Source organism: Rhipicephalus microplus, unplaced genomic scaffold (assembly GCF_043290135.1).
Source record: "Rhipicephalus microplus isolate Deutch F79 unplaced genomic scaffold, USDA_Rmic scaffold_19, whole genome shotgun sequence".
Taxonomy (NCBI): Eukaryota; Metazoa; Arthropoda; class Arachnida; order Ixodida; family Ixodidae; genus Rhipicephalus; species Rhipicephalus microplus.
In genome coordinates this window covers 8,375,606-8,399,280 of record NW_027464592.1, presented here as the reverse complement: position 1 = coordinate 8,399,280, position 23,675 = coordinate 8,375,606, and the positions used below count along the sequence as shown (strand labels likewise).

The window sequence follows — 23,675 nt, the reverse complement described above, 5'->3', positions numbered from 1 at the left end:
CTGACAGTAGTGAGAGTGGAGCACTACTGTTTTCGTGGTGTAATGGCTAGCGCGATCGGCTGTTAACCAAAAGGTTGGAGGTTCGAGCCCTGCCTTGAGCGGTGTGTCGCTTTTTTTTCTTTGCACTGATATCTTTGGAGAAGTGTTCTGACCGTGGTGAGAGGGGAGCACGACTGTCTCTGTGGCGCAATTGGCTTGCGCGTTGGGCTGTTAACCAAAAGGTTGGAGGTTCGAACCCTCCCACGAGCGGTGTGTATCTTTTTTTCTTTGCGCTGATACCTTTGGAAAATTTTCTGATGGTGGTGAGAGTTGTGCACGACTACCTCTGTGACGCAATTGACTAGCGCGTTCGGCTGTTAACAAATAGGTTGGAGGTTCGAGCCCTTCCGAGAGCGGTGTGTCTTTTTTTTCTTTGCGCTGATAGCTTTAGAGAAATGTTCTGACAGTGGTGAGAGTGGAGCACGACTATCTTCTTGGCGCAATTGGCTATCGCGTTCAGGTGTTAACCAAAAGGTTGGAGGTTGGAGCCCTCCCAGGAGCAGCGTTTCGCTTTTTTCTTTGCGCTGACAGCTATGAAGAATTGTTCCGACAGTGGTAAGAGTGGAGCATGACTGTCTCCGTGGCGCAATCTGCCAGTGCATCGGCTGATAAGCAAAAGGTTGGATGTTCGAGCCCTCCCGGGAGCAGTGTGTCGCTTTTTTTCTTTGCACTGATAGCTTTGGAGAAATGTTCTGACGGTGGTGAGAGTAGAGCACGACTATCTCCTTGGCGCAATTGGTTGGCGCGTTCAGCTGGTAACCAAAAGGTTGGAGGTTCGAGCCCTCCCGAGAGTGGTGTGTCTCTTTTTTTTTGCGCTGACAGCTGTTGAGAAATGTTCTGACGGTGGTGAGAGTAGAGCACGACTGTGTACGTGGCGCATTTGGCTAGAGCGATCGGCCGTTTACCGAGAGTTTGGAGGTTGGAGCCCTCCCAGGAGCGGCGTTTCGCTTTTTTCTTTGCGCTGACAGCTATGGAGAAATGTTCTGAGAGTGGTGGGAGTGGAGCACGACTGTCTCCGTGGCGCAATCTGCTAGTGCGTCGGCTGTTAAGCTAAAGGTTGGAGGTTCGAGCCCTCCCGGGAGCAGTGTGTCTCTTTTTTTCTTTGCGCAAACAGCCTTGGAGAAATGTTCCGACAGTGGTGAGAGTGGAGCACGACTGTCTCCGTGGCGCAATCTGCTAGTGCGTCGGCTGTTAAGCAAAAGGTTGGAGGTTCGAGCCCTCCCGGGAGCAGTGTGTCGCTTTTTTTCTTTGTGCTGATAGCTTTGGAGAAACGTTCTGACGGTGGTGAGAGTGGAGCGCAGTGGGGTCCGTGGTGCAATGGCTAGCGCGATAGGCTGTTAACCAAAAGGTTTGAGGTTCGAGCCCTCCCATGAGCGGTGTGTCGCTTTTTTTCTTTGCACTAATATCTTTGGAGAAGTGTTCGGACCGTGGTGAGAGTGGAGCACGACTGTTTCCGTGGCGTAATTGGCTAGCGCGTTGGGCTTTTAACCAAAATTTTGGAGTTTCGAACCCTCCCATGAGCGGTGTGTCTCTTTTTTTTCTTTGCGCTGATACCTTTGGAAAATTGTTCTGATGGTGGTGAGAGTGGAGCACGACTACCTCCGTGGCAGAATCGGCTAGAGCGTTCAACTGTTAACCAAAAGGTTGGAGGTTCAAGCCCTCCCGAGAGCGGTGTGTCTCTTTTTTTTCTTTGCGCTGATAGCTTTGGAGAAATGTTCTGACAGTGGTGAGAGTAGAGCACGACTATCTCCTTGGCGCAATCGGCTAGCGCGTTCAACTGTTAACCAAAAGGTTGGAGGTTCGAATCCTCCCGAGAGCGGTGTGTCTCTTTTTTTTTCTTTGCGCTGATAGCTTTGGAGAAATGTTCTGACGGTGGTGATAGTCGAGCATGACTGTTTCCGTGGCAAAATCGGCTAGCGCGATCAACTGTTAGCAGAAAGGTTGGAGATTCAAGCCGTCCCGGGAGCAGTGTGTCGCTTTTTTTTCTTTGCACTGATAGCTTTGGAGAAATGTTCTTAAGGTGGTGAGATTAGAGCATGACTATTTTCTTGGCGCAATTGGCTATCGCGTTCAGCTGTTAACCAAAAGGTTGGAGGTTCGAGCCCTCCCGAGAGCAGTGTGTCTCTTTTTTCTTTGCGCTGACAGCTGTGGAGAAATGTTCTGACGGTGGTGAGAGTAGAGCACGACTGTGTACGTGGCGCATTTGGCTAGTGCGTCGGCTGTTAAGCAAAAGGTTGGAGGTTCGAGCCCTCCCGGGAGCAGTGTGTCTCTTTTTTTTTCTTGGCGCTGATAGCTTTGGAGAAATGTTCTCACAGTAGTGAAAGTGGAGCACGACTGTTTCCGTGGTGTAATGGCTAGCGCGATCGGCTGTTAACCAAAGGTTGGAGGTTCGAGCCCTCCCATGAGCGGTGTGTCGCTTTTTTTTCTTTGCACTGATATCTTTGGAGAAGTGTTCTGACCGTGGTGAGAGTGGAGCACGACTGTCTCCAGGGCGCAATTGGCTTGCGCGTTGGGCTGTTAAGCAAAAGGTTGGAGGTTCGAGCCCTCCCGGGAGCAGTGTGTCTCTTTTTTTTTCTTTGCGCTGATAGCTTTGGAGAAATATTCTGACGGTGGTGAGAGTGGAGCACGACTGTTTGCGTGGCAAAATCGGCTAGCGCGTTCAACTGTAACCAAAAGGTTGGAGGTTCGAGCCCTCCCGAGAGCGGTGTGTCTCTTTTTTTCTTTGCGCTGATAGCTTTGGAGAAAAGTTCTGACGGTGGTGAGAGTCGAGCACGACTGTTTCCGTGGCAGAATCGGCTAGCGCGATCAACTGTTAACTGAAAGGTTGGAGGTTCAAGCCGTCCCATGAGCGGTGTGTCGCTTTTTTTTCTTTGCACTGATATTTTTGGAGAAGTGTTCTGGCCGTGGTGAGAGTGGAGCACGACTGTCTCTGTGACGCAATTGGCTTGCGCGTTGGGCTGTTAACCAAAACATTGGAGGTTCGAACTCTTCCATGAGCGGTGTGTCTCTTTTTTTCTTTGCACCGATACCTTTGGAAAAATGTTCTGATGGTGGTGAGAGTGGAGCACGACTACCTCCGTGACGCAATTGACTAGCGCGTTCGGCTGTTAACAAAAAGGTTGGAGGTTCGAGCCCTCCCGAGAGCGGTGTGTCTTTTTTTTCTTTGCGCTGATAGCTTTGGAGAAATATTCTGACGGTGGTCAGAGTGGAGCACGACCGTTTCCGTGGCAGAATTGGCTAGCGCGATCAACTGTTAACTAAAGGTTGGAGGTTCAAGCCGTCCCAGGAGCATTGTGTCGCTTTTTTTCTTTGCGCTGATAGCTTTGGAGAAATGTTGTGACGGTGGTGAGAGTAGAGCACGACTATCTTTTTGGCGCAATCGGCTATCGCGTTCAGCTGTTAACTAAAAGGTTGGAGGTTGGAGCCCTCCCAGGAGCGGCGTTTCGCTTTTTTCTTTGCGCTGACAGCTATGGAGAAATGTTCCGACAGTGGTGAGAGTTGAGCATGACTGTCTCCGTGGCGCATTTGGCTAGCGCGATCAGCTGTTTACCGAAAGTTTGGAGGTTGGAGCCCTCCCAGGAGCGGCGTTTCGCTTTTTTCTTTGCGCCGACAGCTAGGGAGCAATGTTCCGACAGTGATGAGAGTCGAGCACGACTGTCTCCGTGGCGCAATCTGCTAGTGCATCGGCTTTTAAGCAAAAGGTTGGAGGTTCAAGCCCTCCCTGGAGCAGTGTGTCTCTTTGTTTAGATGCGGAGCATCTAATACTCGAGGCTTGTAGTGCGGCGCCGTCCGCAAGCTTCCTCCTCCTTCTTCCACCATCTGTGCATCCCTTCCTCCTCTACACACTGCGCGCGTGTCACTCCTCCACCATCTGTGCACCCTTCCTCCTCTACACACCGCGTGCGCTTCTCCTCTTCACGAACATTCGCTAGCTGTATAATGTAGCGCGCACGCGCCGTCACGCTTCGAGAACATCGGCAGCTGACGCGCGCGCATGCGCCGTCGCGCTTCGAGAACATCGGCACCTGACGCGCGCGCATGCGCCGTTGCGCTTCTTCCCCTTCTCGAACATTCGACAGCTGACAGTGCATGTGCCGTCGCGCTGTATATATACTCAAGGTCGGCGATCGCTCGCTCAGTTGCCGCTCGTCGGTTGGTTTGTACGGCGCGTCGACGTCCAAGGTCGCGGTGAAATTAATTCCAACGAATCCACAAACACAATGATCAACGTCCCTTCGACCAGCGCCGCCCTTTCGCATACGTGTGTACGTGTTCACTCATTTAACACCCCCTCCTACAACCTAGTTAACCAATTTAGCCATCGACCCAAGTAAGTCGCAATTTAACACCCCATTTCACAACCACGTTAACCAATTTAGAAATCGACCCAAGTAAGTCTCACTTTAACACCCCGTTAATCAATTATATGCTCCGCATCCTTCTCAGTGTTCCCCCGAGGGAAGCTGCGGGCAATTTTTTTTTCTTTGCGCTAATAGCTTTGGAGAAATGTTCTGACGATAGTGAGTGTGGAGCACGACTGTTTCCGTGGCGTAATTGGCTAGCGCGTTGGGCTGTTAACCAAAAAGTTGGAGGTTCGAACCCTCCCATGAGCGGTGTGTCTCTTTTTTTTCTTTGCGCTGATACCTTTGAAAAAATGTTCTGATGGTTGTGAGAGTGGAGCACGACTACCTCCGTGACGCAATCGGCTATCGCGTTCAGCTGTTAACCAAAAGGTTAAAGGTTGGAGCCCTCCCAGGAGCGGCGTTTCGCTTTTTTCATTGCGCTGACAGCTATGGAGAAATGTTCCGACAGTGGCGAGAGTGGAGCATGACTGTCTCCGTGGCGCAATCTGCTGGTGCATCGGCTGTTAAGCAAAAGGTTGGAGGTTCGAGCCCTCCCGGGAGCAGTGTGTCTCTTTTTTTTTCTTGGTGCTGATAGCTTTGGAGAAATGTTCTGACAGTAGTGAGAGTGGAGCACGACTGTTTCCGTGGTGTAATGGCTAGCGCGATCGGCTGTTAACCAAAAGGTTGGAGGTTCGAGCCCTCCCATGAGCAGTGTGTCGCTTTTTTTTCCTTGCACTGATAATTTTGGATAAGTGTTCTGACCATGGTGAGAGTGGAGCCCGACTGTCTCCATGGCATATTTGGCTTGCGCGTGGGGCTGTTAACCAAAAGGTTGGAGTTTCGAGCCCTCCCGAGACTGGTGTGTCTCTTTTTTCTTTGCGCTGACAGCTGTGGAGAAATGTTCTGACGGTGGTGAGAGTGGAGCACGACTACCTCCGTGAGCAATTGGCTAGCGCGTTCGGCTGTTAAGCAAAAGGTTGGAGGTTCGAGCCCTCCCGAGAGCGGTGTGTCTCTTTTTTCTTTGCGCTGACAGCTGTGGAGAAATGTTCTGACGGTGGTGAGAGTAGAGCACGATTGTCTCCGTGGCACAATCTGCTAGTGCATCGGCTTTTAACAAAAGGTCTGAGGTTCGAGCCCTCCCATGAGCGGTGTGTCGCTTTTTTTCTTTGCACTGATATCTTTGAAGAAATGTTCTGACGATAGTGAGAGTGGAGCACGACTGTCTCCGTGGCGCAATTGGCTAGTGCGTCGGGCTGTTAACCAAAAGGTTGGAGGTGCGAACCCTTCCATTAGCGGTGTTTTTTTTTCTTTGCGCTGATACCTTTAGAAAAATGTTCTGATGGTGGTGAGAGTCGAGCACGACTACCTCCGTGACGCAATTGGCTAGCGCGTTCGGCTGTTAACCAAAAGGTTGGAGGCTCGAGCCCTCCCGAAAGCGGTGTGTCTCTTTTTTTTCTTTGCGCTGGTAGCTTTGGAGAAATGTTCTGACGGTGATGAGAGTGGAGCACGACTGTCTCCGTGGCGCTATCTGTTAGTGCGTCGGCTGTTAAGCAAAAGGTTGGAGGTTCGATCCTCCCGAGAGCGGTTTGTCTCTTTTTTCTTTGCGCTGACAGCTGTGGAGAAATGTTCTGACCGTGGTGAGAGTGGAGCACGACTGTCTCCGTGGCACAATCGGCTAGCGGGTTGGGCTGTTAACATAAAGGTGGAGGTTCGAACCCTCCCATGATCGGTGTGTCTCTATTTTTCTTTGCGCTGGTACCTTTAGAAAAATGTTCAGATGGTGGTGAGAGGGGAGCACGACTACCTCCGTGACGCAATTGGCTAGCGCGTTCCGCTGTTAACCAAAAGGTTGGAGGTTCGAGCCCTCCCGAGATCGGTGTGTCTCTTTTTCTTCTTTGCGCTGATAGCTTTGGAGAAATGTTCTGACGGTGGTGAGTGTGGAGCACGACTGTCTACGTGGCAAATTTGGCTAGCGCGATCGGCTGTTTACCGAAAGGTTGGAGTTTCGAGCCCTCCCAGGAGCGGCGTTTCGCTTTTTTCTTTGCGCTGACAGCTATGGAGAAATGTTCCGACAGTGGTGAGAGTGGAGCAAGACTGTCTCCGTGGCGCAATCTGCTAGTGCGTCGGCTGTTAAGCAAAAGGTTGGAGGTTCGAGCCCTCCCGGGAGCAGTGTGTCGCTTTTTTTCTTTGCGCTGATAGCTTTTTAGAAACGTTCTGATGGTGGTGAGAGTGGAGCGCGGTTGGGTCCGTGGTGCAATGGCTAGCGCGATCGGCTGTTAACCAAAAGGTTGGAGGCTCGAGCCCTCCCATGAACGGTTTGTCGATTTTTTTCTTTGCGCTGATACCTTTGATAAAATGTTCTGATGGTTGTGAGATTGGAGCACGACTACCTCCGTGACGCAATTGGCTAGCGTGTTCGGCTGTTAACCAAAAGATTGGAGGTTCGTGCCCTCCCGAGAGTGGTGTGACTCTTTTTTTTTCTTTGCGCTGATAGCTTTGGAGAAATGTTCTGACGGTGGTGAGAGTGGAGCACGACTGTCTCCGTGGCCCATTTGGCTAGCGCGATCGGCTGTTTACCGAAAGTTTGGAGGTTGGAGCCCTCCCAGGAGTGGCGTTTCGCTTTTTTCTTTGCGCTGACAACTATGGAGAAATGTTCCGACAGTGGTGAGAGTGGAGCACGACTGTCTCCGTGGCGCAATCTGCTAGTGCGTCGGCTGTTAAGAAAAAGGTTGGAGGTTCGAGCCCTCCGGGAGCAGTGTGTCTCTTTTTTTTTCTTTGCGCTGATAGCTTAGGAGAAATGTTCTGACGGTAGTGAGAGTGGAGCACGACAGTTTCCGTGGTGTAATGGCTAGCACGATCGGCTGTTAACCAAAAGGTTGGAGGTTCGAGCCCTCCCATGAGCGGTGTGTCGCTTTTTTTCTTTGCACTGATATCTTTGGAGAAGTGTTCTGACCGTGGTGAGAGTGGAGCACGACTATCTCTGTGGCGCAATTGGCTTGCGCGTTGGGCTGTTAACCGAAAGGTTGGAGGTTGGAACCCTCCCATGAGCGGTGTCTCTTTTTCTCTTTGCGCTGATAGCTTTGGAGAAATGTTCTGATGGTGGTGAGAGTGGAGCACGACTACCTCCGTGACGCAATTGGCTTGCGCGTTCGGCTGTTAAGCAAAAGGTTGGAGGTTCGACCCCTCCCAGGAGCAGTGTGTCTCTTTTTTTTCTTTGCGCTGATAGCTTTGGAGAAATGTTCTGACGGTAGTGAGAGTGAAGCACGACTGTTTCTGTGGCAGAATCGGCTAGCGCGTTACACTGTTAACGAAAAGCTTGTAGGTTCGAGCCCCCCCGAGAGCGGTGTGTCTTTTTTTTTCTTTGCGCTGATAGCTTTGGAGAAATGTTCTGACGGTGGTGAGAGTGGAGCACGACTGTTTCCGTGGCAGAATCTGCTAGCGCGATCAACTGTTAACTGAAAGGTTGGAGGTTAAAGCCATCCCGGGAGAAGTGTGTCGCTTTTTTTCTTTGCGCTTATAGCTTTGGAGAAATGCTCTGACGGTGGTGACAGTAGAGCACGACAATCTCCTTGGCGCAATTGGCTAGCGCGTTCAGCTGTTAACCAAAAGGTTGGAGGTTCGAGCCCTCCCGAGAGCGGTGTGTCTCTTTTTTCTTTGCGCTGACAGCTGTGGAGAAATGTTCTGACGGTGGTGAGAGTAGAGCACGACTGTCTACGTGGCGCATTTGGCTAGCGCGATCAGTTGTTTACCGAAAGTTTGGAGGTTGGAGCCCTCCCAGGAGCGGCGTTTCGCTTTTTTCTTTGCGCTGACAGCTATGCAGCAATGTTCGGACAGTGTTGAGAGTGAAGCACGACTGTCTCCGTGGCACAACCTGCTAGTGCATCGGCTTTTAACAAAAGGTCTGAGGTTCGAGCCCTCCCATGAGCGGTGTGTCGCTTTTTTTCTTTGCACTGATATCTTTGAAGAAATGTTCTGACGATAGTGAGAGTGGAGCACGACTGTCTCCGTGGCGCAATTGGCTAGTGCGTCGGGCTGTTAACCAAAAGGTTGGAGGTTCGAACCTTCCCATGAGCGGTGTTTTTTTTCTTTGCGCTGATACCTTTAGAAAAAGGTTCTGATGGTGGTGAGAGTCGAGCACGACTACCTCCGTGACGCAATTGGCTAGCGCGTTCGGCTGTTAACCAAAAGGTTGGAGGCTCGAGCCCTTCCGAAAGCGGTGTGTCTCTTTTTTTTTCTTTGCGCTGGTAGCTTTGGAGAAATGTTCTGGCGGTGGTGAGAGTGGAGCACGACTGTCTCCGTGGCGCAATCTGTTAGTGCGTCGGCTGTTAAGCAAAAGGTTGGAGGTTCGATCCTCCCGAGAGCGGTTTGTCTCTTTTTTCTTTGCGCTGACAGCTGTCGAGAAATGTTCTGACCGTGGTGAGAGTGGAGCGCGACTGTCTCCGTGGCACAATCGGCTAGCGGGTTGGGCTGTTAACCTAAAGGTGGAAGTTCAAACCCTCTCATGATCGGTGTGTCTCTATTTTTCTTTGCGCTGGTACCTTTAGGAAAATGTTCAGATGGTGGTGAGAGTGGAGCACGACTACCTCCGTGACGCAATTAGCTAGCGCGTTCGGCTGTTAACCAAAAGGTTGGAGGTTCGAGGCCTCCCGAGAGCGGTGTGTCTCTTTTTCTTCTTTGCGCTGATAGCTTTGGAGAAATGTTCTGACGGTGGTGAGTGTGGAGCACGACTGTCTACGTGGCACATTTGGCTAGCGCGATCGGCTGTTTACCGAAAGGTTGGAGTTTCGAGCCCTCCCAGGAGTGGCGTTTCGCTTTTTTCTTTGCGCTGACAGCTATGGAGAAATGTTCCGACAGTGGTGAGAGTGGAGCAAGACTGTCTCCGTGGCGCAATCTGCTAGTGCGTCGGCTGTTAAGCAAAAGGTTGGAGGTTCGAGCCCTCCCGGGAGCAGTGTCTCGCTTTTTTTCTTTGCGCTGATAGCTTTGGAGAAACGTTCTGATGGTGGTGAGAGTGGAGCGCGGTTGGGTCCGTGGTGCAATGGCTAGCGCGATCGGCTGTTAAACAAAAGGTTGGAGGCTCGAGCCCTCCCATGAACGGTTTGTCGATTTTTTTCTTTGCGCTGATACCTTTGAAAAAATGTTCTGATGGTTGTGAGAGTGGAGCACGAGTACCTCCGTGACGCAATTGGCTAGCGTGTTCGGCTGTTAACCAAAAGGTTGGAGGTTCGTGCCCTCCCGAGAGCGGTGTGACTTTTTTTTTCTTTGCGCTGATAGCTTTGGAGAAATGTTCTGACGGTGGTGAGAGTGGAGCACGACTGTCTCCGTGGCGCATTTGGCTAGTGCGATCGGCTGTTTACCGAAAGTTTGGAGGTTGGAGCCCTCCCAGGAGTGGCATTTCGCTTTTTTCTTTGCGCTGACAACTATGGAGAAATGTTCCGACAGTGGTGAGAGTGGAGCACGACTGTCTCCGTGGCGCAATCTGCTAGTGCGTCGGCTGTTAAGAAAAAGGTTGGAGGTTCGAGCCCTCCGGGAGCAGTGTGTCTCTTTTTTTTCTTTGCGCTCATAGCTTAGGAGAAATGTTCTGACGGTAGTGAGAGTGGAGCACGACAGTTGCCGTGGTGTAATGGCTAGCGCGATCGGCTGTTAACCAAAAGGTTGAAGGTTCGAGCGCTCCCATGAGCGGTGTGTCGCTTTTTTTCTTTGCACTGATATCTTTGGAGAAGTGCTCTGACCGTGGTGAGAGTGGAGCACGACTGTCTCCGTGGCGCAATTGGCTTGCGCGTTGGGCTGTTAACCGAAAGGTTGGAGGTTCGAACCCTCCCATGAGCGGCGTCTCTTTTTTTCTTTGCGCTGATACCTTTGGGAAAATGTTCTGATGGTGGTGAGAGTGGAGCACGACTACCTCCGTGACGCAATTGGCTAGCGCGTTCGGCTTTTAGGCAAAAGGTTGGAGGTTCTAGCTCTCCCGAGAGCGGTGTGTCTTTTTTTTCTTTGCGCTGATAGCTTTGGAGAAATGTTCTGACGGTGGTGAGAGTAGAGCACAACTGTTTCCGTGGCAGAATCGGCTAGCGCGATCAACTGTTAACCAAAAGGTTGGAGGTTCGAGCCCTCCTGAGAGTGGTGTGCCTCTTTTTTTCTTTGCGCTGATAGCTTTGGAGAAATGTTCTGACGGTGGTGAGAGTGGAGCACGACTGTTTCCGTGGCAGAATCTGCTAGCGCGATCAACTGTTAACTGAAAGGTTGGAGGTTAAAGCCATCCCGGGAGCAGTGTGTCGCTTTTTTTCTTTGCGCTTATAGCTTTGGAGAAATGTTCTGACGGTGGTGACAGTAGAGCACGACAATCTCCTTGGCGCAATTGGCTAGCGCGTTCAGCTGTTAACCAAAAGGTTGGAGGTTCGAGCCCTCCCGAGAGCGGTGTGTCTCTTTTTTCTTTGCGCTGACAGCTGTGGAGAAATGTTCTGACGGTGGTGAGAGTAGAGCACGACTGTCTACGTGGCGCATTTGGCTAGCGCGATCAGTTGTTTACCGAAAGTTTGGAGGTTGGAGCCCTCCCAGGAGCGGCGTTTCGCTTTTTTCTTTGCGCTGACAGCTATGCAGCAATGTTCGGACAGTGTTGAGAGTGAAGCACGACTGTCTCCGTGGCACAACCTGCTAGTGCATCGGCTTTTAACAAAAGGTCTGAAGTTCGAGCCCTCCCATGAGCGGTGTGTCTTTTTTTCTTTGCGCTGATAGCTTTGGAGAAATGTTCTGACGGTGATGAGAGTGGAGCACGACCGTTTCCGTGGCAGAATCGGCTAGCGCGATCAATTGTTAACTGAAAGGTTGGAGGTTACGATTGTCTCCGTGGCGCAATCTGCTAGTGCGTTGGCTGTTCAGATAAAGGTTGGAGGTTCGAGCCCTCCCAGGAGCAGTGTGTCTCTTTTTTTTTCTTTGCGCTGATAACTTTGGAGAAATGTTCTGACGATGGTGAGAGTGGAGCGCGACTGTTTCCGTGGCCGAATCGGCTTGCGCGATCAACTGTTAACCAAAAGGTTGGAGGTTCGAGCCCTCCCGAGAGCGGTGTGTCTCTTTTTTTTTCTTTGCGCTGATAGCTTTGGAGAGATGTTCTGACGGTGGTGAGAGTGGAGCACGACTGTCTCCGTGGCGCAATCTGCTAGTGCGTCGGCTGTTAAGCAAAAGGTTTGAGGTTCAATCCCTCCCGGGAGCAGTGTGTCACTTTTTTTCTCTGCACTGATAGCTTTGGAGAAACGTTCTGTTGGTGGTGAGAGTGAAGTGCGGTTGGGTTCGTGGTGCAATGGCTAGCGCGATCGGCTGTTAACCAAAAGGTTGGAAGCTCGAGCCCTCCCATGAGCGGTGTGTCTCTTTTTTTCTTTGCGCAGATACCTTTGGAAAACTGTTCTGATGGTGGTGAGAGTGCAGCACGACTACCTCCGTGACGCAATTGGCTAGCGCGGTCGGCTGTTAGCCAAAAGGTTGGAGGTTCGAGCCCTCCCGAGAGCGGTATGTCTCTTTTTTTTCTTTGCACTGATAGCTTTGGAGAAATGTTCTGACGGTGGTGAGAGTAGAGCACGACTACCTCCTTGGCGCAATTGGCTAGCGCGATCGGCTGTTAACCAAAAGGTTGGAGGTTCGAGCCTTCCATGAGCGGTGTGTCGCTTTTTTTTCTTTGCACTGATATCTTTGGAGAAGTGTTCTGACCGTGGTGAGAGTGGAGCACGACTGTCTCCGTGACGCAATCTGCTAGTGCGTCGGCTGTTAAGCAAAAGGTTAGAGGTTCGAGCCCTCCCGAGAGCGGTGTGTCTCTTTTTTTTCTTTGCGCTGATAGCTTTGGAGAAATGTTCTGACGGTGGAGAGAGTAGAGCGCGATGTGTCCGTGGCAGAAGCGGCTAGCGCGATCAACTGATAACCAAAAGTTTGGAGGTTCGAGTCCTCCCGAGAGCGGTGTGTCTCTTTTTTTTTCTTTGCGCTGATAGCTTTGGAGGAATGTTCTGACGGTGATGAGAGTGGGACACGACTGTTTCCGTGGTGTAATGGCTAGCGCGATCGGCTGTTAACCAAAAGGTTGGAGGTTCGAGCCCTCCCATGAGCGGTGTGTCGCTTTTTTTTTCTTTGCACTGATATCTTTGGAGAAGTGTTCTGACCGTGGTGAGAGTGGAGAACGACTATCTTCTTGGCGCAATTGGCTAGCGCTATCGGCTTTTAACCAAAAGGTTGGAGGTTCGAGCCCTCCCATGAGCGGTGTGTCGCTTTTTTTTCTTTCCACTGATATCTTTTGAGAAGTGATCTGACCGTGGTGAGAGTGGAGCACGGCTGTCTCCGTGGCGCAATTGGCTTGCGCGTTGGGCTGTTAACCAAAAGGTTGGAGGTTCGAGCCCTCCCGGGAGCAGTGTGTCTCTTTTTTTTGCGCTGATAGCTTTGGAGAAATGTGCTGATGGTAGTGAGAGTGGAGCACGACTGTTTCCGTGTCAGAATCGGCTAGCGCGATCAATTGTTTACCAAAAGGTTGGAGGTTCGAGCCCTCCCGAGAGCGGTGTGTCTCTTTTTTTTTCTTCGCGCTGATAGCTTTGCAGAAATGTTATGACGGTGGCGGGAGTAGAGCACGGTTGTTTCCGTGGCAGAATCGGCTAGCACGATCAACTGTTAAGCAAAAGGTTGGAGGTTCGAGCCCTCCCGGGAGCAGTGTGTCGCTTTTTTTCTTTGCGCTGATAGCTTTGGAGAAACGTTCTGACGGTGGTGAGAGTGGAGCGCGGTTGGGTCCGTGGTGCAATGGCTAGCGCGATCGGCTCTTAACCAAAAGGTTGGAGGTTCGAGCCCTCCCATGAACGGTGTGTCAATTTTTTTCTTTGCGCTGATACCTTTGAAATAATGTTCTGATGTTTGTGAGAGTGGAGCACGACTACCTCCGTGACGTCATTGGCTAGCGCGTTCGGCGTTTAACCAAAAGGTTTGAGGTTCTAGCCCTCCCGAGAGCGGTGTGCCTCTTTTTTTTCTTTGCGTTGATAGCTTTGGAGAAATGTTCTGACGGTGGAGAGAGTGGAGCACGACTGTTTCCATTGCAGATGTATAGCGCGATCAACAGTTAACTGAAAGGTTGGAGGTTGGAGCCCTCCCAGGAGCGGCGTTTCGCTTTTTTCTTTACGCTTACAGCTATGGAGAAATGTTCTGACAGTGGTGAGAGTGGAGAACGATTGTCTCCGTGGCGCAATCTGCTAGTGCGTTGGCTGTTCAGCTAAAGGTTGGAGGTTCGAGCCCTCCCAGGAGCAGTGTGTCTCTTTTTTTTTCTTTGCGCTGATAACTTTGGAGAAATGTTCTGACGATGGTGAGAGTGGAGCGCGACTGTTTCCGTGGCCGAATCGGCTTGCGCGATCAACTGTTAACCAAAAGGTTGGAGGTTCGAGCCCTCCCGAGAGCGGTGTGTCTCTTTTTTTTCTTTGCGCTGATAGCTTTGGAGAGATGTTCTGACGGTGGTGAGAGTGGAGCACGACTGTCTCCGTGGCGCAATCTGCTAGTGCGTCGGATGTTAAGCAAAAGGTTGGAGGTTCAAGCCCTCCCGGGAGCAGTGTGTCACTTTTTTTCTCTGCACTGATAGCTTTGGAGAAACGTTCTGTTGGTGGTGAGAGTGAAGTGCGGTTGGGTTCGTGGTTCAATGGCTAGCGCGATCGGCTGTTAACCAAAAGGTTGGAAGCTCGAGCCCTCCCATGAGCGGTGTGTCTCTTTTTTTCTTTGCGCAGATACCTTTGGAAAACTGTTCTGATGGTGGTGAGAGTGCAGCACGACTACCTCCGTGACGCAATTGGCTAGCGCGGTCGGCTGTTAGCCAAAAGGTTGGAGGTTCGAGCCCTCCCGAGAGCGGTATGTCTCTTTTTTTTCTTTGCACTGATAGCTTTGGAGAAATGTTCTGACGGTTGTGAGAGTAGAGCACGACTACCTCCTTGGCGAAATTCGCTAGCGCGATCGGCTGTTAACCAAAAGGTTGGAGGTTCGAGCCTTCCATGAGCGGTGTGTCGCTTTTTTTTCTTTGCACTGATATCTTTGGAGAAGTGTTCTGACCGTGGTGAGAGTGGAGCACGACTGTCTCCGTGACGCAATCTGCTAGTGCGTCGGCTGTTAAGCAAAAGGTTAGAGGTTCCAGCCCTCCCGTGAGCAGTGTGTCTCTTTTTTTTCTTTGCGCTGATAGCTTTGGAGAAATGTTCTGACGGTGGAGAGAGTAGAGCGCGACTGTGTCCGTGGCAGAAGCGGCTAGCGCGATCAACTGATAACCAAAAGGTTGGAGGTTCGAGCCCTCCCGAGAGCGGTGTGTCTGTTTTTTTTCTTTGCGCTGATAGCTTTGGAGGAATGGTCTGACGGTGATGAGATTGGCGCACGACTACCTCCGTGACGCCATTGGCTAGCGCGTTCGGCTGTTAACCAAAAGGTTGAAGGTTCGAGCCCTCCCGAGAGTGGTGTGTCTCTTTTTTTTCTTTGCGCTGATAGCTTTGGAGAAATGTTCTGACGGTGGTGAGAGTAGAGAACGACTATCTTCATGGCGCAATTGGCTAGCGCTATCGGCTGTTAACCAAAAGGTTAGAGAATCGAGCCCTCCCATGAGCGGTGTGTCGCTTTTTTTTCTTTCCACTGATATCTTTTGAGAAGTGTTCTGACCGTGGTGAGAGTGGAGCACGGCTGTCTCCGTGGCGCAATTGGCTTGCGCGTTGGGCTGTTAACCAAAAGGTTGGAGGTTCGAGCCCTCCCGGGAGCAGTGTGTCTCTTTTTTTTGCGCTGATAGCTTTGGAGAAATGTGCTGACTGTAGTGAGAGTGGAGCACGACTGTTTCCGTGTCAGAATCGGCTAGCGCGATCAATTGTTAACCAAAAGGTTGGAGGTTCGAGCCCTCCCGAGAGCGGTGTGTCTCTTTTTTTTTCTTTGCGCTGATAGCATTGCAGAAATGTTCTGACGGTGGCGGGAGTAGAGCACGGTTGTTTCCGTGGCAGAATCGGCTAGCACGATCAACTGTTAAGCAAAAGATTGGAGGTTCGAGCCCTCCCGGGAGCAGTGTGTCGCTTTTTTTCTTTGCGCTGATAGCTTTGGAGAAACGTTCTGACGGTGGTGAGAGTGGAGCGCGGTTGGGTCCGTGGTGCAATGGCTAGCGCGATCGGCTGTTAACCAAAAGGTTGGAGGTTCGAGCCCTCCCATGAACGGTGTGTCAATTTTTTTCTTTGCGCTGATACCTTTGGAGAAACGTTTTGAAGGTGGTGAGAGTGGAGAGCGGTTGGGTCCGTGGTGCAATTGGCTAGCGCGGTCGGCTGTTAGCCAAAAGGTTGGAGGTTCGAGCCCTCCCGAGAGCGGTATGTCTCTTTTTTTTCTTTGCGTTGATAGCTTTGGAGAAATGTTCTGACGGTGGTGAGAGTGGAGCACGACTGTTTCCATTGCAGATGTATAGCGCGATCAACTGTTAACTGAAAGGTTGGAGGTTGGAGCCCTCCCAGGAGCGGCGTTTCGCTTTTTTCTTTACGCTTACAGCTATGAAGAAATGTTCTGACAGTGGTGAGAGTGGAGAACGATTGTGTCCGTGGCGCAATCTGCTAGTGCGTTGGCTGTTCAGCTAAAGGTTGGAGGTTCGAGCCCTCCCAGGAGCAGTGTGTCTCTTTTTTTTCTTTGCGCTGATAACTTTGGAGAAATGTTCTGACGATGGTGAGAGTGGAGCGCGACTGTTTCCGTGGCCGAATCGGCTTGCGCGATCAACTGTTAACCGAAAGTTTGGAGGTTCGAGCCCTCCCGAGAGCGGTGTGTCTCTTTTTTTTCTTTGCGCTGATAGCTTTGGAGAGATGTTCTGATGGTGGTGAGAGTGGAGCACGACTGTCTCCGTGGCGCAATCTGCTAGTGCGTCGGCTTCTAAGCAAAAGGTTGGAGGTTCAAGCCCTCCCGGGAGCAGTGTGTCACTTTTTTTCTCTGCACTGATAGCTTTGGAGAAACGTTCTGTTGGTGGTGAGAGTGAAGTGCGGTTGGGTTCGTGGTGCAATGGCTAGCGCGATCGGCTGTTAACCAAAAGGTTGGAGGCTCGAGCCCTCCCATGAGCGGTGTGTCTCTTTTTTTCTTTGCGCAGATACCTTTGGAAAACTGTTCTGATGGTGGTGAGAGTGCAGCACGACTACCTCCGTGACGCAATTGGCTAGCGCGGTCGGCTGTTAGCCAAAATCTTGGAGGTTCGAGCCCTCCCGAGAGCGGTATGTCTCTTTTTTTTCTTTGCACTGATAGCTTTGGAGAAATGTTCTGACGGTGGTGAGAGTAGAGCACGACTACCTCCTTGGCGCAATGGGCTAGCGCGATCGGCTGTTAACCAAATGGTTGCAGGTTCGAGCCTTCCATGAGCGGTGTGTCGCTTTTTTTTCTTTCCACTGATATCTTTTGAGAAGTGTTCTGACCGTGGTGAGAGTGGAGCACGGCTGTCTCCGTGGCGCAATTGGCTTGTGCGTTGGGCTGTTAACCAAAAGGTTGGAGGTTCGAGCCCTCCCGAAAGCGGTGTGTCTCTTTTTTTTCTTTGCGCTGATAGCTTTGCAGAAATGTTCTGACGGTGGCGGGAGTAGAGCACGGTTGTTTCCGTGGCAGAATCGGCTAGCACGATCAACTGTTAAGCAAAAGGTTGGAGGTTCGAGCCCTCCCGGGAGCAGTGTGTCGCTTTTTTTCTTTGCGCTGATAGCTTTGGAGAAACGTTCTGACGGTGGTGAGAGTGGAGCGCGGTTGGGTCCGTGGTGCAATGGCTAGAGCGATCGGCTGTTAACCAAAAGGTTGGAGGTTCGAGCTCTCCCATGAACGGTGTGTCAATTTTTTTCTTTGCGCTGACACCTTTGAAAAAATGTTCTGATGGTTGTGAGAGTGGAGCACGACTACCTCCATGACGCAATTGGCTAGCGCGTTCGGCTGTTAACCAAAAGGATGGAGGTTCGAACCCTCTCGAGAGCGGTGTGTCTCTTTTTTTTTCTTTGCGCGGATAGCTTTGGAGAAATGTTCTGACGGTAGTGAGAGTGGAGCACGACTGTTTCCGTGGCAGAATCGGCTAGAGCGTTCAACTGTTAACCAAAACGTTTGAGGTTCAAGCCCTCGCGAGAGTGGTGTGTCTCTTTTTTTTCTTTGCGTTGATAGCTTTGGAGAAATGTTCTGACGGTGGTGAGATTGGAGCACGACTGTTTTCGTTGCAAATGTATAGCGCGATCAACTGTAAACTGAAAGGTTGGAGGTTGGAGCCCTCCCAGGAGCGGCGTTTCGCTTTTTTCTTTGCGCTGACAGCTATGGAGAAATGTTCTGACAGTGGTGAGAGTGGAGAATGATTGTCTCCGTGGCTCAATCTGCTAGTGCGTTGGCTGTTCAGCTAAAGGTTGGAGGTTCGAGCCCTCCCAGGAGCAGTGTGTCTCTTTTTTTTCTTTGCGCTGATAACTTTGGAGAAATGTTCTGATGGTGGTGAGAGTGGAGCACGACTGTCTCCGTGGCGCAATCTGCTAGTGCGTCGGCTGTTAAGCAAAAGGTTGGAGGTTCAAGCCCTCCCGGGAGCAGTGTGTCACTTTTTTTCTTTGCACTGATAGCTTTGGAGAAACGTTCTGTTGGTGGTGAGAGTGGAGTGTGGTTGGGTCCGTGGTGCAATGGCTAGCGCGATCGGCTGTTAACCAAAAGGTTGGAGGCTCGAGCCCTCCCATGAGCGGTGTGTCTCTTTTTTTCTTTGCGCAGATACCTTTGGAAAACTGTTCTGATGGTGGTGAGAGTGCAGCACGACTACCTCCGTGACGCAATTGGCTAGCGCGGTCGGCTGTTAACCAAAAGGTTGGAGGCTCGAGCCCTCCCATGAGCGGTGTGTCTCTTTTTTTCTTTGCGCAGATACCTTTGGAAAACTGTTCTGATGGTGGTGAGAGTGCAGCACGACTACCTCCGTGACGCAATTGGCTAGCGCGGTCGGCTGTTAGCCAAAATCTTGGAGGTTCGAGCCCTCCCGAGAGCGGTATGTCTCTTTTTTTTCTTTGCACTGATAGCTTTGGAGAAATGTTCTGACGGTGGTGAGAGTAGAGCACGACTACCTCCTTGGCGCAATGGGCTAGCGCGATCGGCTGTTAACCAAATGGTTGCAGGTTCGAGCCTTCCATGAGCGGTGTGTCGCTTTTTTTTCTTTCCACTGATATCTTTTGAGAAGTGTTCTGACCGTGGTGAGAGTGGAGCACGGCTGTCTCCGTGGCGCAATTGGCTTGTGCGTTGGGCTGTTAACCAAAAGGTTGGAGGTTCGAGCCCTCCCGAGAGCGGTGTGTCTCTTTTTTTTCTTTGCGCTGATAGCTTTGCAGAAATGTTCTGACGGTGGCGGGAGTAGAGCACGGTTGTTTCCGTGGCAGAATCGGCTAGCACGATCAACTGTTAAGCAAAAGGTTGGAGGTTCGAGCCCTCCCGGGAGCAGTGTGTCGCTTTTTTTCTTTGCGCTGATAGCTTTGGAGAAACGTTCTGACGGTGGTGAGAGTGGAGCGCGGTTGGGTCCGTGGTGCAATGGCTAGAGCGATCGGCTGTTAACCAAAAGGTTGGAGGTTCGAGCTCTCCCATGAACGGTGTGTCAATTTTTTTCTTTGCGCTGACACCTTTGAAAAAATGTTCTGATGGTTGTGAGAGTGGAGCACGACTACCTCCATGACGCAATTGGCTAGCGCGTTCGGCTGTTAACCAAAAGGATGGAGGTTCGAACCCTCTCGAGAGCGGTGTGTCTCTTTTTTTTTCTTTGCGCGGATAGCTTTGGAGAAATGTTCTGACGGTAGTGAGAGTGGAGCACGACTGTTTCCGTGGCAGAATCGGCTAGAGCATTCAACTGTTAACCAAAACGTTTGAGGTTCAAGCCCTCGCGAGAGTGGTGTGTCTCTTTTTTTTCTTTGCGTTGATAGCTTTGGAGAAATGTTCTGACGGTGGTGAGATTGGAGCACGACTGTTTTCGTTGCAAATGTATAGCGCGATCAACTGTAAACTGAAAGGTTGGAGGTTGGAGCCCTCCCAGGAGCGGCGTTTCGCTTTTTTCTTTGCGCTGACAGCTATGGAGAAATGTTCTGACAGTGGTGAGAGTGGAGAATGATTGTCTCCGTGGCTCAATCTGCTAGTGCGTTGGCTGTTCAGCTAAAGGTTGGAGGTTCGAGCCCTCCCAGGAGCAGTGTGTCTCTTTTTTTTCTTTGCGCTGATAACTTTGGAGAAATGTTCTGATGGTGGTGAGAGTGGAGCACGACTGTCTCCGTGGCGCAATCTGCTAGTGCGTCGGCTGTTAAGCAAAAGGTTGGAGGTTCAAGCCCTCCCGGGAGCAGTGTGTCACTTTTTTTCTTTGCACTGATAGCTTTGGAGAAACGTTCTGTTGGTGGTGAGAGTGGAGTGCGGTTGGGTCCGTGGTGCAATGGCTAGCGCGATCGGCTGTTAACCAAAAGGTTGGAGGCTCGAGCCCTCCCATGAGCGGTGTGTCTCTTTTTTTCTTTGCGCAGATACCTTTGGAAAACTGTTCTGATGGTGGTGAGAGTGCAGCACGACTACCTCCGTGACGCAATTGGCTAGCGCGGTCGGCTGTTAGCCAAAAGGTTGGAGGTTCGAGCCTTCCATGAGCGGTGTGTCGCTTTTTTTTCTTTGCGCTGATAGCTTTGGAGGAATGTTCTGACGGTGCTGAGAATGGAGCACGACTACCTCCGTGACGCAATTGGCTAGCGCGTTCGGCTGTTAACCAAAAGGTTGAAGGTTCGAGCCCTCCCGAGAGTGGTGTGTCTCTTTTTTTTCTTTGCGCTGATAGCTTTGGAGAAATGTTCTGACGGTGGTGAGAGTAGAGAACGCCTATCTTCTTGGCGCAATTGGCTAGCGCTATCGGGTGTTAACCAAAAGGTTGGAGGTTCGAGCCCTCCCATGAGCGGTGTGTCGCTTTTTTTTCTTTCCACTGATATCTTTGGAGAAGTGTTCTGACCGTGGTGAGAGTGGAGCACGGCTGTCTCCGTGGCGCAATTGGCTTGCGCGTTGGGCTGTTAACCAAAAGGTTGGAGGTTCCAACCCTCCCATGAGCGGTGTGTCTCTTTTTTTCTTTGCGCTGATACCTTTGGAAGAATGTTCTGATGGTGGTGAAAGTGGAGCACGACTACCGCCGTGACGCAATTGGCTAGCGCGTTCGGCTGTTAACCAAAAGGTTGGAGGTTCGAGCTCTCCCGAGAGCGGTGTGTCTCTTTTTTTTTTCTTTGCGCTGATAGCGTTGGAGAAATGTTGTGACGGTGGTGAGAGTGGAGCACGACTGTCTCCGTGGCGCAATCTGTTAGTGCGTCGGCTGTTAATCAAAAGCTTGGAGGTTCGAGCCCTCCCGGGAGCAGTGTGTCTCTTTTTTTCTTTGCGCTGATAGCTTTGGAGAAATGTTCTGATGGTAGTGAGAGTGGAGCAGGACTGTTTCCGTGCCCGAATCGGCTAGCGCGATCAATTGTTAATCAAAAGCTTGGAGGTTCGAGCCCTCCCGGGAGCAGTGTGTCTCTTTTTTTCTTTGCGCTGATAGCTTTGGAGAAATGTTCTGATGGTAGTGAGAGTGGAGCACGACTGTTTCCGTGTCAGAATCGGCTAGTGCGATCAATTGTTAACCAAAAGGTTGGAGGTTCGAGCCCTCCCGAGAGCGGTGTGTCTCTTTTTTTTCTTTGCGCTGATAGCTTTGCAGAAATGTTCTGACGGTGGCGGGAGTAGAGCACGGTTGTTTCCGTGGCAGAATCGGCTAGCACGATCAACTGTTAAGCAAAAGGTTGGAGGTTCGAGCCCTCCCGGGAGCAGTGTGTCGCTTTTTTTCTTTGCGCTGATAGCTTTGGAGAAACGTTCTGACGGTGGTGAGAGTGGAGCGCGGTTGGGTCCGTGGTGCAATGGCTAGAGCGATCGGCTGTTAACCAAAAGGTTGGAGGTTCGAGCTCTCCCATGAACGGTGTGTCAATTTTTTTCTTTGCGCTGACACCTTTGAAAAAATGTTCTGATGGTTGTGAGAGTGGAGCACGACTACCTCCATGACGCAATTGGCTAGCGCGTTCGGCTGTTAACCAAAAGGATGGAGGTTCGAACCCTCTCGAGAGCGGTGTGTCTCTTTTTTTTTCTTTGCGCGGATAGCTTTGGAGAAATGTTCTGACGGTAGTGAGAGTGGAGCACGACTGTTTCCGTGGCAGAATCGGCTAGAGCGTTCAACTGTTAACCAAAACGTTTGAGGTTCAAGCCCTCGCGAGAGTGGTGTGTCTCTTTTTTTTTCTTTGCGTTGATAGCTTTGGAGAAATGTTCTGACGGTGGTGAGATTGGAGCACGACTGTTTTCGTTGCAAATGTATAGCGCGATCAACTGTAAACTGAAAGGTTGGAGGTTGGAGCCCTCCCAGGAGCGGCGTTTCGCTTTTTTCTTTGCGCTGACAGCTATGGAGAAATGTTCTGACAGTGGTGAGAGTGGAGAATGATTGTCTCCGTGGCTCAATCTGCTAGTGCGTTGGCTGTTCAGCTAAAGGTTGGAGGTTCGAGCCCTCCCAGGAGCAGTGTGTCTCTTTTTTTTCTTTGCGCTGATAACTTTGGAGAAATGTTCTGATGGTGGTGAGAGTGGAGCACGACTGTCTCCGTGGCGCAATCTGCTAGTGCGTCGGCTGTTAAGCAAAAGGTTGGAGGTTCAAGCCCTCCCGGGAGCAGTGTGTCACTTTTTTTCTTTGCACTGATAGCTTTGGAGAAACGTTCTGTTGGTGGTGAGAGTGGAGTGCGGTTGGGTCCGTGGTGCAATGGCTAGCGCGATCGGCTGTTAACCAAAAGGTTGGAGGCTCGAGCCCTCCCATGAGCGGTGTGTCTCTTTTTTTCTTTGCGCAGATACCTTTGGAAAACTGTTCTGATGGTGGTGAGAGTGCAGCACGACTACCTCCGTGACGCAATTGGCTAGCGCGGTCGGCTGTTAGCCAAAAGGTTGGAGGTTCGAGCCTTCCATGAGCGGTGTGTCGCTTTTTTTTCTTTGCGCTGATAGCTTTGGAGGAATGTTCTGACGGTGCTGAGAATGGAGCACGACTACCTCCGTGACGCAATTGGCTAGCGCGTTCGGCTGTTAACCAAAAGGTTGAAGGTTCGAGCCCTCCCGAGAGTGGTGTGTCTCTTTTTTTTCTTTGCGCTGATAGCTTTGGAGAAATGTTCTGACGGTGGTGAGAGTAGAGAACGCCTATCTTCTTGGCGCAATTGGCTAGCGCTATCGGGTGTTAACCAAAAGGTTGGAGGTTCGAGCCCTCCCATGAGCGGTGTGTCGCTTTTTTTTCTTTCCACTGATATCTTTGGAGAAGTGTTCTGACCGTGGTGAGAGTGGAGCACGGCTGTCTCCGTGGCGCAATTGGCTTGCGCGTTGGGCTGTTAACCAAAAGGTTGGAGGTTCCAACCCTCCCATGAGCGGTGTGTCTCTTTTTTTCTTTGCGCTGATACCTTTGGAAGAATGTTCTGATGGTGGTGAAAGTGGAGCACGACTACCGCCGTGACGCAATTGGCTAGCGCGTTCGGCTGTTAACCAAAAGGTTGGAGGTTCGAGCTCTCCCGAGAGCGGTGTGTCTCTTTTTTTTTCTTTGCGCTGATAGCGTTGGAGAAATGTTGTGACGGTGGTGAGAGTGGAGCACGACTGTCTCCGTGGCGCAATCTGTTAGTGCGTCGGCTGTTAATCAAAAGCTTGGAGGTTCGAGCCCTCCCGGGAGCAGTGTGTCTCTTTTTTTCTTTGCGCTGATAGCTTTGGAGAAATGTTCTGATGGTAGTGAGAGTGGAGCAGGACTGTTTCCGTGCCCGAATCGGCTAGCGCGATCAATTGTTAACCAAAAGGTTGGAGGTTCGAGCCCTCCCGAGAGCGGTGTGTCTCTTTTTTTTTTGCGCTGATAGCTTTGCTGAAATGTTCTGACGGTGGCGAGAGTAGAGCACGGTTGTTTCCGTGGCAGAATTGGCTAGCGCGATCAACTGTTAAGCAAAAGGTTGGAGGTTAGAGCCCTCCCGGGAGCAGTGTGTCGCTTTTTTTCTTTGCGCTGATAGCTTTGGAGAAACGTTCTGACGGTGGTGAGAGTGGAGCACGACTGTTTCCGTTGCGCGATCAACTGTTAACTGAAAGGTTGGAGGTTGGAGCCCTCCCAGGAGCGGCGTTTCGCTTTTTTCTTTGCGCTGACAGCTATGGAGAAATGTTCTGACAGTGGTGAGAGTGGAGAACGATTGTCTCCGTGGCGCAATCTGCTAGTGCGTTGGCTGTTAAGCTAAAGGTTGGAGGTTCGAGCCCTCCCGGGAGCAGTGCGTCTCTTTTTTTTTCTTTGCGCTGATAGCTTTGGAGAATTGTTCT

General features: G+C 51.1%; 2 non-coding genes across 2 annotated transcripts; both read left to right on the top strand.

The window, feature by feature from the left end:
- Positions 1 to 12,688: 12,688 nt before the first annotated feature.
- Positions 12,689 to 12,765, top strand: TRNAN-GUU (transfer RNA asparagine (anticodon GUU)). The gene has a single exon. It is a non-coding gene; the product is annotated as a tRNA-Asn (tRNA).
- A 2,275-nt stretch (positions 12,766 to 15,040) lies between these two features.
- On the top strand, positions 15,041 to 15,117 carry TRNAN-GUU (transfer RNA asparagine (anticodon GUU)). Its single transcript has one exon. It is a non-coding gene; the product is annotated as a tRNA-Asn (tRNA).
- The last annotated feature ends 8,558 nt before the right edge of the window (positions 15,118 to 23,675 follow it).